The sequence below is a fragment of the Macrobrachium rosenbergii genome, chromosome 12 (assembly GCF_040412425.1).
Source record: "Macrobrachium rosenbergii isolate ZJJX-2024 chromosome 12, ASM4041242v1, whole genome shotgun sequence".
NCBI lineage: Eukaryota > Metazoa > Arthropoda > Malacostraca > Decapoda > Palaemonidae > Macrobrachium > Macrobrachium rosenbergii.
Window position 1 is genome coordinate 58350358 of NC_089752.1, and position 12806 is coordinate 58363163.

The following is a 12806-nucleotide window of genomic DNA, read 5'->3' on the forward strand; positions in this document are numbered from 1 at the left end:
ACAGATATATCTCAGTACCTTAATGTAATCCATAGGGTTTTTTGGATTAATTACCTTTGATTCAAGTTTCGTTTCCCACCAGTAACTCCCATAAGTTAAGTAGCATGGCTGAAGACAGTCTGCAATACCAAAAGAGCCTAACATCATTTGACCTAACAGTTCCAATTAAGTGCTGACCCAATATATTGCCAGGGATAGGCTGGATTTCATTATCATAAAACAATCGAATTTATGTTGCTTTACCCCAATAGGATGTCCTTTTGAGATGCGAGTTCATTAAAATGTAGTGTAGCGCACCCCAAATGGTGTACCGAAGGCATTGCGAAGGTTCTTTGCAGCGTCCCTATGGCCCCTAGCTGCAACCGCTTTCATTCCTTTTACTGTACCTCCATTCATATTCTCTTCCATATTGCTACCCTCCTGCTCCAAACAATTGTTTCTTAGTACAACTGCGAGGTTTCCCTCCTGTTATATCCCTCAGGACTTTAAACTTTCAATTTCCCTATAAGCGCTGAATGACCTCGTAGGTCCCAGCGCTTGGCTTCTGACCTAAATTCTATTCCATTAAAATATAATGTAGGTCTTATGGGCATAAGAAAGTGGGAATGTAAATCCTGAGGACGGCCTTCAAATTCTGCTGATACGTTGCAGTGATTGAAAGCTGGTTACAGAAATGGTTCTGACCAACATATTTCTCACTCTGTTCCATTTTTTTTGTCTTCATGTTTGTTCTTATGATTTTTACTGTAAATTCAGAGTAATTTTTCGAAACAGATTACTACACATACAATTAGTAATAATACTAATACCATAGAGAGTGCAACCAAAACAATCTCAACCCCAGACTGACATCACAGACTCTTAGGTCGACTCCACGCACTTCGAAAATGGAAACTACAGCAGAGTATTTTCATGTGTACAGTAACTGCATTAACAGGTGAATTAGTCTACAATTAGACATATCGGTAGAACAAATCAAGAGCTCTGCATCGGATATTACTTTGGAAATTGATTATTCCTCTAGTATTTTGGTTGCTTATTAAGAATTTGCCGTTATTTTTTGCCAGTCGACCATAATTAACCTCAGTTGTATGTTGATCATCCTGGAGTGTGATCGTGCATGCGCAGTGTTATATGAAAGGTTTTGGTGAAAAATACCATGATGGAAGAACTAAGCAAGAGCACCGCACTGGGTATTACTTTGGAAATTGATTTTTCCTATGGTATTTTGGTTTCTTATTAAGAATTTGCTGTTATTTATTGTCCGTCGACTGCAATTAACCTCAGAAGTTGTAAGTTGGCCATCCTGGAATGCAATCGTGAACATGCAGTGTTATAGGGGGCTTTTGGTGAAAAGTGGAGTGTCCGTCACGATGGGGCGGGTTGTGCCCCCGAATAAGCAGCATGGCCTCCTAGGCTAGGGTACGTTAGGTTAGTATAGTTCCTTTTACAGTATAATAGGTTTCCTTAGCCAATCCCTCCATGGAAGTAAGTACTCCAAGAGGACTATTACCTTGGAAATTGATTTTTCGTATACTTTTAGTGTTGCTGATGAGGGAGGTGGTGTTGTTTATTGTTGGTCAATTATTATTAACCCCATATCTACCCAACATGGTTGGGGACCCTTTGGGTATGCAGGGTTTTGGGAAAAAGATGGGAGAAAGACCAGACTGCCATGTTGCGCTTATGGAATGGTTCCACGCATTTGCAAGTCATCAGGGAGCCATATGTTTAAGAAAGGGGTTAGAGCTAAGCAAGATGATATGTCAGTATTTCTACTTAATAAGCAACCAAAATACTAAAGGAAACATCAATTTTCAAAGTAATACCCCGATGCAGAGCTCTTGCTTAGTTCTACCATCATTGTATTTCTTACTAAGGAAACCTATTATAAAAAAATATACTAACCTAATGTACCATAACTTAACCTAACCCCGCAGGCCATGTTGCTGAGTTGGAGTGCAAAGTTTGCGAACTCCCCAGTGAAAGAAACTCCATTTTTCACCAAGAGCTCCCCTATAACACTGTGCATGTGCAATAGCATTGCAACATGGCCAGTGTACAACTTCTGAGGTTAATTACAGTCGACCGACAAAAAATAACAGTAAATTCTTAATAAGCCACCAAAATACAATAGGAAATATCAATTTCCAAAGTAATACCCAATGAGAAGCTCTGGCTTAGTTTTACCATCATCTTTCTCAAGGTAAGTCTTTTTAGTAGTGGATAATTAATTTAGTAATGTTAAGCTTTGTAGGCTTCAGATCACGTCTACCCCTGTTTAGATGATGATTCATTTGGCAAAGGGTTAAGGAATCAAGGTGGCCCAAGCTTAGGCCTAAAGGCTACTTAAGCCAATATTAAAGTTTTTGAGACCTTTTGGAACTCTTAAGACTAGCTCAGTGGTATTTTTTAAGGTCACTTTTACGGGTCAGCGTAGATAGAGGGGTCAAGTGGTATGGCCCTAGGGTTCCCTTTGACTGTTGTAGGTATTTCAGAGGGAATGCAACCCAACCAGACCTGTCTGTACCTTACGTGGTATTAATTTAGGTAAAATGAAACGGCCACACGAAACTATCGTTTATGAATATAATGTTTTGGCTAACCAATAGCCTACAGAAAAGGGTTTATGTAGACTAATGCAGTACAGGTGAGATAAGCTGAGAAATTTTCTGTCATTTTTATTTTCTAATGTTCACACCTTAAGGGATGGTACTAAACATGGCGGAAGCTCCATGAGGCACGGTATTCAGTGCCAGCTCCTCGGAGACGAATTAAAAATGCAAACAAAAAACGTTATACTTCTCATTATGTTGGTAAATTTCTCAAATTATCTCACCTGTGCTGCACCACATATGCCTTTCTATATTATTTAACCAAAAAAAAATTATTGATAAAAGATAGTTTGTGCAACCGTCCCCTCGTATCTTTACCTACCGTGGTATTTACTTTCAACTACTATTTGATATTGGAATTTTTATGCTGTGGTCTTAAGTCTCCTTGATTTAGTTAGGGTAGTACGAAGCTCATACTCAAATGTGTCGCAAATTTGCTGTTACCGAGATATTTAGGCTACCATCTGTTCTATATATTTTATCGTTCATTCTAGTGGGGCTGGTATTGAACTCGGTGGTCTTGATTGAACACGGTGCTTGTGGAAGTCGTGCGGGTAATATATAAAACTACAGCGAAAGAAATAAAAGCCAGAAACGTTTAAAGTAAACATTAAAACACATGAAAAATATTTTCAAGTACAAAATATGGTAATGGATTAAAAGTAGGCTTTGGCTGCCCCACCCCCAACGACCAAGTTGCGACCCCTCGATCTACATGCTAGCCTACTCATATGATATTCTTACTCATATTTTCAGGCCCGTACCCAGAGTTTTTTATGGGGAGGTCGTTTTTCCCAAAACTGGACCTTTTCTTCTATATATGTCATTGCATATATAGGTATATACAAGATGAAATACTCGAAAATTCCACATTTCGGAAGCCTTGCTGCAGTGCTGTCATATTTCTCCGACCAGATTATCGTATGATAGCTTTAAAATTATCGTTTCTCCACGAAAATCTACAAATATGGTGGCCTATATCATATTCCTATTATCATTCTTGTATTTCCTACTATTAAAGAATGATGTTAATGTTTAATAACAAATTTTATAAAAGAAGACTTGCCAAAAAACAAAAGATTGTTATTTATTACTTTATAAGTACAGTTCAATGAAAAGTGCTGCCTGATGTCAAATAATTTATGGTAATTTTTCTTAGTGGAATCTCAGTGGAGGAAATTTAAATGGTGTCATTAAGAGCTTGTGTGATTCGGCTCTTACAGAGCTGTGTTGAGCATGGTAATAAATTCCAAAAGGAATTAACACTCCTAGAAATCTACTACTGGACTACTACTAGCACCGGGCCTTGGCTAGTACTGTACTGTTGCCGTACCATTACAGTTGGGCAGGTAGACTGATGAAGGCAATTAGCCTAATCCTCAGCTGTTGGCGAATAAGCCTGTTATTACATTTTTTAAATGAACCTTATCTCTCAATTATATAGCTTTTACTTCCGCGCCAGCGGGTGTTGACAGATTGGAACAAAAAACGAGAACACTGTTTTCTATGAATATTCTTCCTCTATCCATCTACTTCCCACATGGTCCCCTCCCCACCTGGCATCAGGGGACCAAAAGGTACAAACTAGCAACAAACACCCGTAGCCACAGGGTTGCCAGATGTTTGAGCACAAAAATGGACAGTAGTCATTTGAAATAGGACATTTGAGATAAAAAAAGGACAGTCATGTATATATATATATATATATATATATATATATATATATATATATATATATATATATATATATATATATGTGTATTGAAACACTGAATTTGATCTCAAATTCTTTCGGTTCCTTACTAAAGTTTACAGTATTTCCCTTAAAAGTGTCTGTTATCCAGCGGGAATTTGAAACTGATTCCACTGCTTTCTTGTGCTTTGTGGTCTTCTCATGTTGCTCAAAACCAGATTTGCGCATCTTAGAAAGGGAACTCTTGCTCCACTTGCAATAGCAGGAATTGTCAATATAGGAAAACCATTTAAATGTTTCTTCCCACTCCTTCTTATAATGCCTAGCATCATTGTAACGATTGCACCACTTACTCATATTTAAAATACGAAAGGCTATAGCCTAGGTTATATCTTCAAGCTTGAATTAGCCTAGACCCAGTTGATACTTTCAATACGATCTGTAATAATCAAGGATAAATATGAACATAACACAGACCATTTTCATAATTATAATTAACATTACAGAACATACCACAACACAAGATGATATCATCACAAGAATAACACTTACAGAATTCACGGATATGCACAGCAATCACCTAGAATCGGAGTTTCTCGTCTGAGGACCAAAAGTAACTGACGGGGGGGGAGCGGGCTGGAGGCGCCTCACCGAGGCGACGCCAAGTCTGACAACCATTACAATGACTGCAAGTTGTTAACGTTCAAAGTGGTACGTGTTTAGCAAATATGGTGACTGACGTATTGAACTGTTAATTCATGGTAGCATTAGTTGAATGGGATGATGTATTTATATTTCTGATGAATTTTATAATTATTGTAATTAACATTTGTGATAACATGTAACTGATAAGACTTGGGAATAGAGATATAAGAGGAAGTGAAAAAGTGACAGAAAAGGACAGTTTTTGACTGTCCTTTTTTTCTTCAAAAATAAATGACAGGCGGGTTTCAAAGAGGACAGACTGTCCATAAAAGGACAGACCTGGCAACCCTGCGTAGCCAGCAGTCTACTTCTATCGCTGGTTTCGGTAAGAGATTAGCAGATGCACTCGGTTTTTTTTTGTTTTGAATATTCGTTCGGTACGATCCTGTAAGGTAAGAGTTGTCTTAACAGACATTATTCTAGTTTTATTACCCTCATGATATGTTTTGCTGAGGGAAAAGTTATGATTGGGTAACTATATGAATTGTATTTAAACACAGTGCGGTACTGTAACTGAGCATTGACGGAGAGATCTTGTTAGATTATAGAAACAACTATTATAGAAACAACTATAGTAAAAAAAAAAAAAAGTTAACGAGATGCATGTCTTGTCTGCTTACCCATTTAGTAACTGGTTAGGTCTTCTGCTACTTCTCTTCGATCTGTTACTCCAAATGAGCTTTCCGTCAATTTAGGGCATTAGATTTGATAGGTGGAGCCATTTATGATGATTATTATTAGGTAAGTTCGAGTTACTTCGCGCGTTGGAGGCGGTGTCAACACCCCCACTTTTTATTGCCTTGTCCTCAGCATGTCCTGTCTCACTCATTCGTTCCTTCATGACTCGGAGTGACACGGAACTGGGACATGTCACCAGCGGTGCGGATTTGTGCCCGTTGTTCCCTTCCTCGTTTGGTCTGATATGGCACCAGGTCCGACATTAGTTGCGTAAGGAATTTATATTTGTGTAGAAATAAAATTTTTAGCTGCCTCAGCTTATAACACACACACACACACACACATACATATATATATATATATATATATATATATATATATATATATATATATATATATATATATATATATATATATATATATATATATCGTATATATATATATATATATATATATATATATATATATATATATATATATATATATATAATTTGTTTACTTTGTTTGGTTTCATGTACAGCCCTCCACAGGGATGATTCCCTTGCTGGCGGGCCCTTGTACAGTATCATAGCTCCTGCAGAATAGGAGAGTCTTTAGCTCTCTTTAAAATTTGCTTTCTTGTATGATCTTCACTTCAGGAGGCCTTGGTGCGCAACGTACAAATGCTCTCTCGTCTGACTTAAAATTTATTCTAGGTTCAAATAGCCTATATATACTTCACTTGCATGTCTGATTACAATATTCATTTCAGGTCTAAAGAAGCTTAAGCAGTTTCTCAAGTATGTTGGTTCACCATATTTTAGTGCTTTAAAGACTGTAAGAAGTATTTTATGTTCTATTCTTGCTTTTACAGGGAGCCAATGTAGCTCAATTAGTGCTGGGGTTATATTATTGCGGGAACGTAGTCCTTTTATTAATCTGGCGGCTCTGTTTTGTAGGCCTACTCTTTACAATTTTCTTAGTAGGTAGTTAGGGAGACCGTAGTATATAACGTTGCAGTAGTCAAGCCTCGAAAATATTTGGTTGCCAACTGCTTTTTTCAGAGTATCTTCGCGTAGGTATTTTCTAATAAATGCAATGTTTCAAATATGATAGTTACATGTTTTCATAATATGCAATACATGGTTCTTCGTCGACAATTTATTATCAACAAATACTCCTAAGTTCCTCATTGCTGCTACAGTATTTATTGTTGACGAACCAATAGTTATTCTTTTGAAGTGTTCATATTTTCGTAGTGCAATGTCAGATCCAAATAGCATAATTCAGTTTTGTCTTCATTAAGTTTCAATTTCTTCGCCCACATCCATTTTTTTATATCTTTCTTTACTGCATCAATTTTACTAATGGCGTCTTCTACCGTTTCGACAGGAAAATTGAACTAACATCAGCATACAGTTTATACTTAACCTTGTGCTTATTTAGAATTCTAGGTAGTTCAATTGTGTAAATGCTAAGTAGCAGCGGACCCAGAACGTTGCCTTTGGGTACTCCTTTTGTTAGGCCTTTCTTTTCCGATTTCACATTTAATATAACCACTGTAACCTTCCTGTTTTCTAAGTAGCTTTTGTACCATTTGTGTACATCTTCGATGCCTACTGCTCTCTGCTCTTCAAGCAGCAGATCGTGGTCAACTGTGTCAAATGCTGCACTTAGGTCAAGCATAACCAGGATGCCACATTTTTCGTTTGCCATTATTTTTACCATATCATTTATAGTTGCGCACAATGTAGTCTCTGTTGAGTGTTTTTTTTTTTTCTGTACGCTGACTGATCAGCAGGTATAATGTTGAGTTGTTTCAAGTTTTTCCACGTTTGCTTGTGAACTTCCGTTTCTATAAGTGTTGATAAGTACGGTAGGTTCGGTATTGGTCTATAGAAGCTTAGATTTTCTTTATCGGCTTTTCCTTTATAGGCCGGCTTTATACAAGCAAGCTTTTCACTATTTGGGAAGGATGCCTGTGCTAGACTCATTTTGACAGTATATCAAAATATAGCTCCCACAACTGATCAAGTTTTTTTGCCTCCTTTAAATCACTTTTGGGAAACGGTGTTTTTACCTCTCTCGTCGTTTTTCAGTCATTCATGTTCAGTTCTTTAAACCTACTGAATTTGCTGTTTCTCATTGTGATCATTGGGAGATCAGGAGGGACCTCCTTATCTAAACTACGACAGATTCTTTCAACTTTTTCTTCAAAATGGTTCACAAAGCTATCGGCCAGGTTTTTGTAGTCACTATAAGTTACATCAGGTAGAACTTCTTTCTTGGGTCCCAGTGTTCCGGCTAAATTGTCATGGATTTTTTGGGGGAGATTTTTCTCTACACTAAACATTTTATTGTAATATATTTTCTTGGTTTTCAGACTCAAGTCGTTGTACTGATTTCTGGTTGTTTTGTACAGTGACCAATTTTCACTACTTGACTCTTTCGATCTTTTTCTTAGCTTCACGTAATTCACTGTTAAGTCATTTGGCATTTTCTTTAACTATGATTTGCCTTGTTAATTCTGGACATTTATCGTTGTAGCTTGACGCCAATATACCTTTGCTATAGACTATAAAACAGCTTACACATACGTGGTCGCTTGTCAAGATATTCCTCAAATTACACCTGCACTCCTGGCTTTGTTTCGCTTATTTTCCTTATGCTCTCAATAAATTCATCAGATTCAAAGTTGGTTTAGTTTCTGTAAGTGATAATTTTTTCCGTGTACAGCCTTTCCAGATATTTATACTAAATGTAACTAGTTTATGTATTGGGGATATCACGAATCCAGGCTCAACCTGTATGTCACTCACAATCTCACTGTTTTTGTTTTGTATCACTAGGTCAGTGGTGTGGTTCAATAATGTCGGTTTTTTCACAACATTTACGAGGTCGTGGCTTTCAAGCAACTCCATAAATTCTTTGACATATTTGTCATCGTTATCATCTAGGTTAAAGTCACCAAAAATCAGTATATTTTTGTTATCAGCTAACAAGTCGAGGAAGTCACTGAATTCGTTTAGGAACGATCTCTCACTTGTGTTTGGTGGTTTATAGACTGTTGTGATTTGCGTTTGTCTGTGTGTGTAATTTTGTTGATGTATTCAAATGTACTGAACACATTTTGGTTCATTATAGGTACTTTGTATATTTTTTTGACAATGATTACCACTTCAACACCGTTTTTTTTTTCTCTCAGTAGATGGTAAAAGTTGCGAAACCCTGGCGTCATTTCGTTTATTTTATAATAATCACTTACATTATTGCTTAGCCAAGTCTCCGTTAGCATGTCTACAGTATACTTTGGGTTGCTTATCTAGATTTCAGTTTGACGACCATTTTTACCTAAAATATAGGTTTAGGGTCCCTTAACGGGAATGATGGGTCTAACTAATTATACTTTGAAATCTGTAGTGTCAACGATTGCAATTAATTACAAATGCTAACAAATGAAAATTGTCATAGGTATACATATAAGGTGAACATGATAAAATCTTTTAAATTTGAAAAATAAAAATTTTCAAAAGGAATCAGGGGCCCCCGAGTGGCTTGGGAAATTTAAATTTTCCAAGCTGCCCCGGAGGCCCCCCGTGGCTTGGGGGCGGCACTAAGTGAACAGCGAACTCAGCCGCCTGCTTATTACTCCCCCTCGCTTATCCTGAACGTTGTGAAGGATTGTCGAGAAAAACGGGTCCAATTTTTTCACGACAAGGAGATTCAGGTAATCAGCAATATATCAGTGAACGAGAGGGTAAATTTAAACCAAAATATAAGTAGTATATATCGAAGTTAGAAGATGCATTGTCAATTACACTGTAAAGAAAAATCCATGGACAGGTAATCTCATTTCTGAAAATGACGACCTGAAAATTGTAAAGGAAATGAAAGCCAAAAAGATGACAACTATAAACTATATCATCAAAGCACAAAAACGAACTATCTATGACAGAGGTGACAAATTGTGTACAATGTATAGCCGTTGCAAAGTATATGACTGTTACATGCCCTATCAATGCTATAAATGTCAGGAATTTGGTCATAGCGCAACAAATTGTAGAAATGACCAAGTATGTGCTAGTATTGCCTTAAAGTGCAAAAATTGTGTAAAGAAAGGTTATAGTGATCCTAAACATAAAACATATGATGGCATTAAGTGCATAGTAGGCCTATATAAAGAATGTGTCAAAGGTGAAAAATATGGATCATGACTTTGACCAATAATCTTCTATGCAATTTAATGTGTTAGTTTTATTTCCTTCGGACTGTATGTTTATTAAATTGCATAGAAGATCATTGGTCAAAGTCATGATCCATATTATTTTTCACCTTTGACACATTCTTTATGTAGGCCTACTATGCACTTAATGCCATCATATGTTTTATGTTTAGGATCACTATAACCTTTCTTTACACAATTTTTGCACTTTAAGGCGATACTAGCACATACTTGGTCATTTCTACAATTTGTTGCGCTATGACTAAATTCCTGACATTTATAGCATTGATAGGGCATGTAACAGTCATATACTTTGCAACGGCTATACATTGTACACAATTTGTCACCTCTGTCATAGATAGTCTTTCGTATTTGTGGTGTGCTTTTGATGATATAGTGCTTATAGTTGTCATCTTTGGCTTTCATTTCCTTTACAATTTTCAGGTCGTCATTTTCAGAAATGAGATTACCTGTCCATGGATTTTTCTTTACAGTGTAATTGACAATGTCATCTTCGTCCTTCGGGATATATACTACTTATATTTTTGGTTTAAATTTACCCTCTCGTTCACTGATATATTGCTGATTACCTGAATCTCCTTGTCGTGAAAAATTGATGTTTTTTTCGACAATCCCACAACGTTCAGGATGTTGAGGGGAGTAATAAACGAGGGCTGAGTTCGCTGTTCACAGTGCCGTTTCTAGCTATAGGCGGACCAGGCGATTGCCTAGGGCCCCCAGGCCACCGGGGGGCCTCCGGGGCAGCTTGGAAAATTTAAATTTCCCAAGCCACTCGGGGGACCCTGATTCCTTTTGAAAATTTTTATTTTTCAAATTTAAAAGATTTTATCATGTTCACCTTATATGTATACCTATGACAATTTTCATTTGTTAGCATTTGTGTAATTAATTGCAATCGTTGACACTACAGATTTCTGTGCTATATAATTAGTTAGACCCATCATTCCCGTTAAGGGACCCTAAACCCTATATTTTAGGTAAAAATGGTCGTCAAACCGAAATCTAGATAAGCAACCCAAAGCACACTGTAGACATTGTACTTTCAGTTTCGGTGGGTTTTAGCGCGTTTGCGCGCGCTCATGTTTAAATACCACCCTCCAGTTAAATGCCACGTGGTCGTTCTTGACTTCTGTCAAAACATTACAGATCGCAATTTCTTTATTACTTTCGGTTTTTCTCGTTTTTTCGTCGTTTCTTGCGATGTTTACGTTTCTCGGATAGATAAACGTTTGTCCTCGAGTCATTTCATAGCAAAGGCCGGTAGACGAGTTGCCAAGTAACTTCTTTGTATCGCACGTCGTTTCATACCAATGTCTCCATGAGAGTTTGTTTACATTTAGTTTGAGATACCGTGAATGGCTGAATTCAAGGATTTTATTATATTTCTTCGTTTTTCCAGGTAATATTACTTTGTTCGATTCGTTATACAGTTGTTCCAAGATGCCTAGGCTAGGGAAACAAGTGAAACAACAAAGGATGCACATTTAGAGGGTGAAGCATACAAGCAAAAACTTGAAACTGAAAAGAAAATCCTCTGAAAGAAAGTCCATCCATAAAACGTTCCTCTAGAACATACATCGTATTCATTGGAAAGCCTGTTGACGCAACCAGTGGAAAGTACTGTATTATGAAATGTGATTATATTGAAGGTGTTTAGAAAAATGGCCTGTCCATAGTGTCGTGAAAATTCTGATACTGACGTGAAAATATATAAATTACTTGACCGTTCCATTTTTGTTATGCGCAGAGGGTGTGAAATTATTATAAATTTTGATGATATATGTAAATCAAGCTTTCTTTTTACCATTAACGTCTATGGTTGTTTATGTAACAGTGTTGTTGGGGTTAGGCTACGATGGGTTTTCAAAACTGATTGGGTGCTTGAGCGTAGGGAAAATTAGTATATAACAAAACTTATGGAAGATATGCTCAACACATTACTGAATTGGCTGTAGCAAAAGTGAGAAGTTTACTTATGAATACCATAGAACTTTTCAAGTATTATATTGATACTAGGAGAGACTTATTACATGTGGATGTCTCATTTGATGGGTCCTGGCACAAGAGAACAGAAATGAGTCTCTCCACTCAAGATCAGGAGATATTGTCCAAAACATAAAAATATTACCAAACAGATGCTGGACTTTGCTGCTGTACAAGCAGTTGCTAATTATAATGCAGGCTATAAGGCCAGTCACTCAGATACCTGTCTTGGCTTCCAGCGCACTAACATTTCATCATCATACCTAACCTGTTAGATGAAAATAAGGACTTGGCATTCAAGAAAGACCAGAAAGAAAGGAAGGCTGTAAAAGATACAGATTATATTTTGGAGAAGGATCAATGCTGTGAAACTTAAAATATCAGCAAAAATCATCAAATAATCAAGAAAACCATAAAAAACTTTGTTGTCTTTAACTTGAAGTATCTCAAAAGTAAGGATTTTCTGTTTCAGATGCCTAAGGATCCCTCAGGTTTTGCTTTAGAGATGTAGTTCTTTTTGCTTACTATTTTTGCATGGTCAGTATTGATTTTTTTGGAGTGTTTTTAAATGTGTATTACATAGTTTTCCAATGAGAATCGCCTGCACTCTGCCTGTGACTGTGGCCTCAGCAGAGAGGGGCTTCTCAAAGCTGAAGCTCATCAAGACCTATCTAAGGTCTTCCATGAGACAGGATCGACTCACTGGTCTTGCAATAATTAGCATCAACCATGAGGTGGGCAAGCAGGTTTCATATGAGGACATCATTGATGACTTTGTGAATAAAAAAGCCAGGAGGCAGACATTTTGAGGACAATACATGTTGCTGTGAATAATGTGAATTATTAGTTGTTTTTCTGGTAAGTGTGTGACTGTGATGTTAATTAAGCATTATTTTAAGTGTTGGTTTTT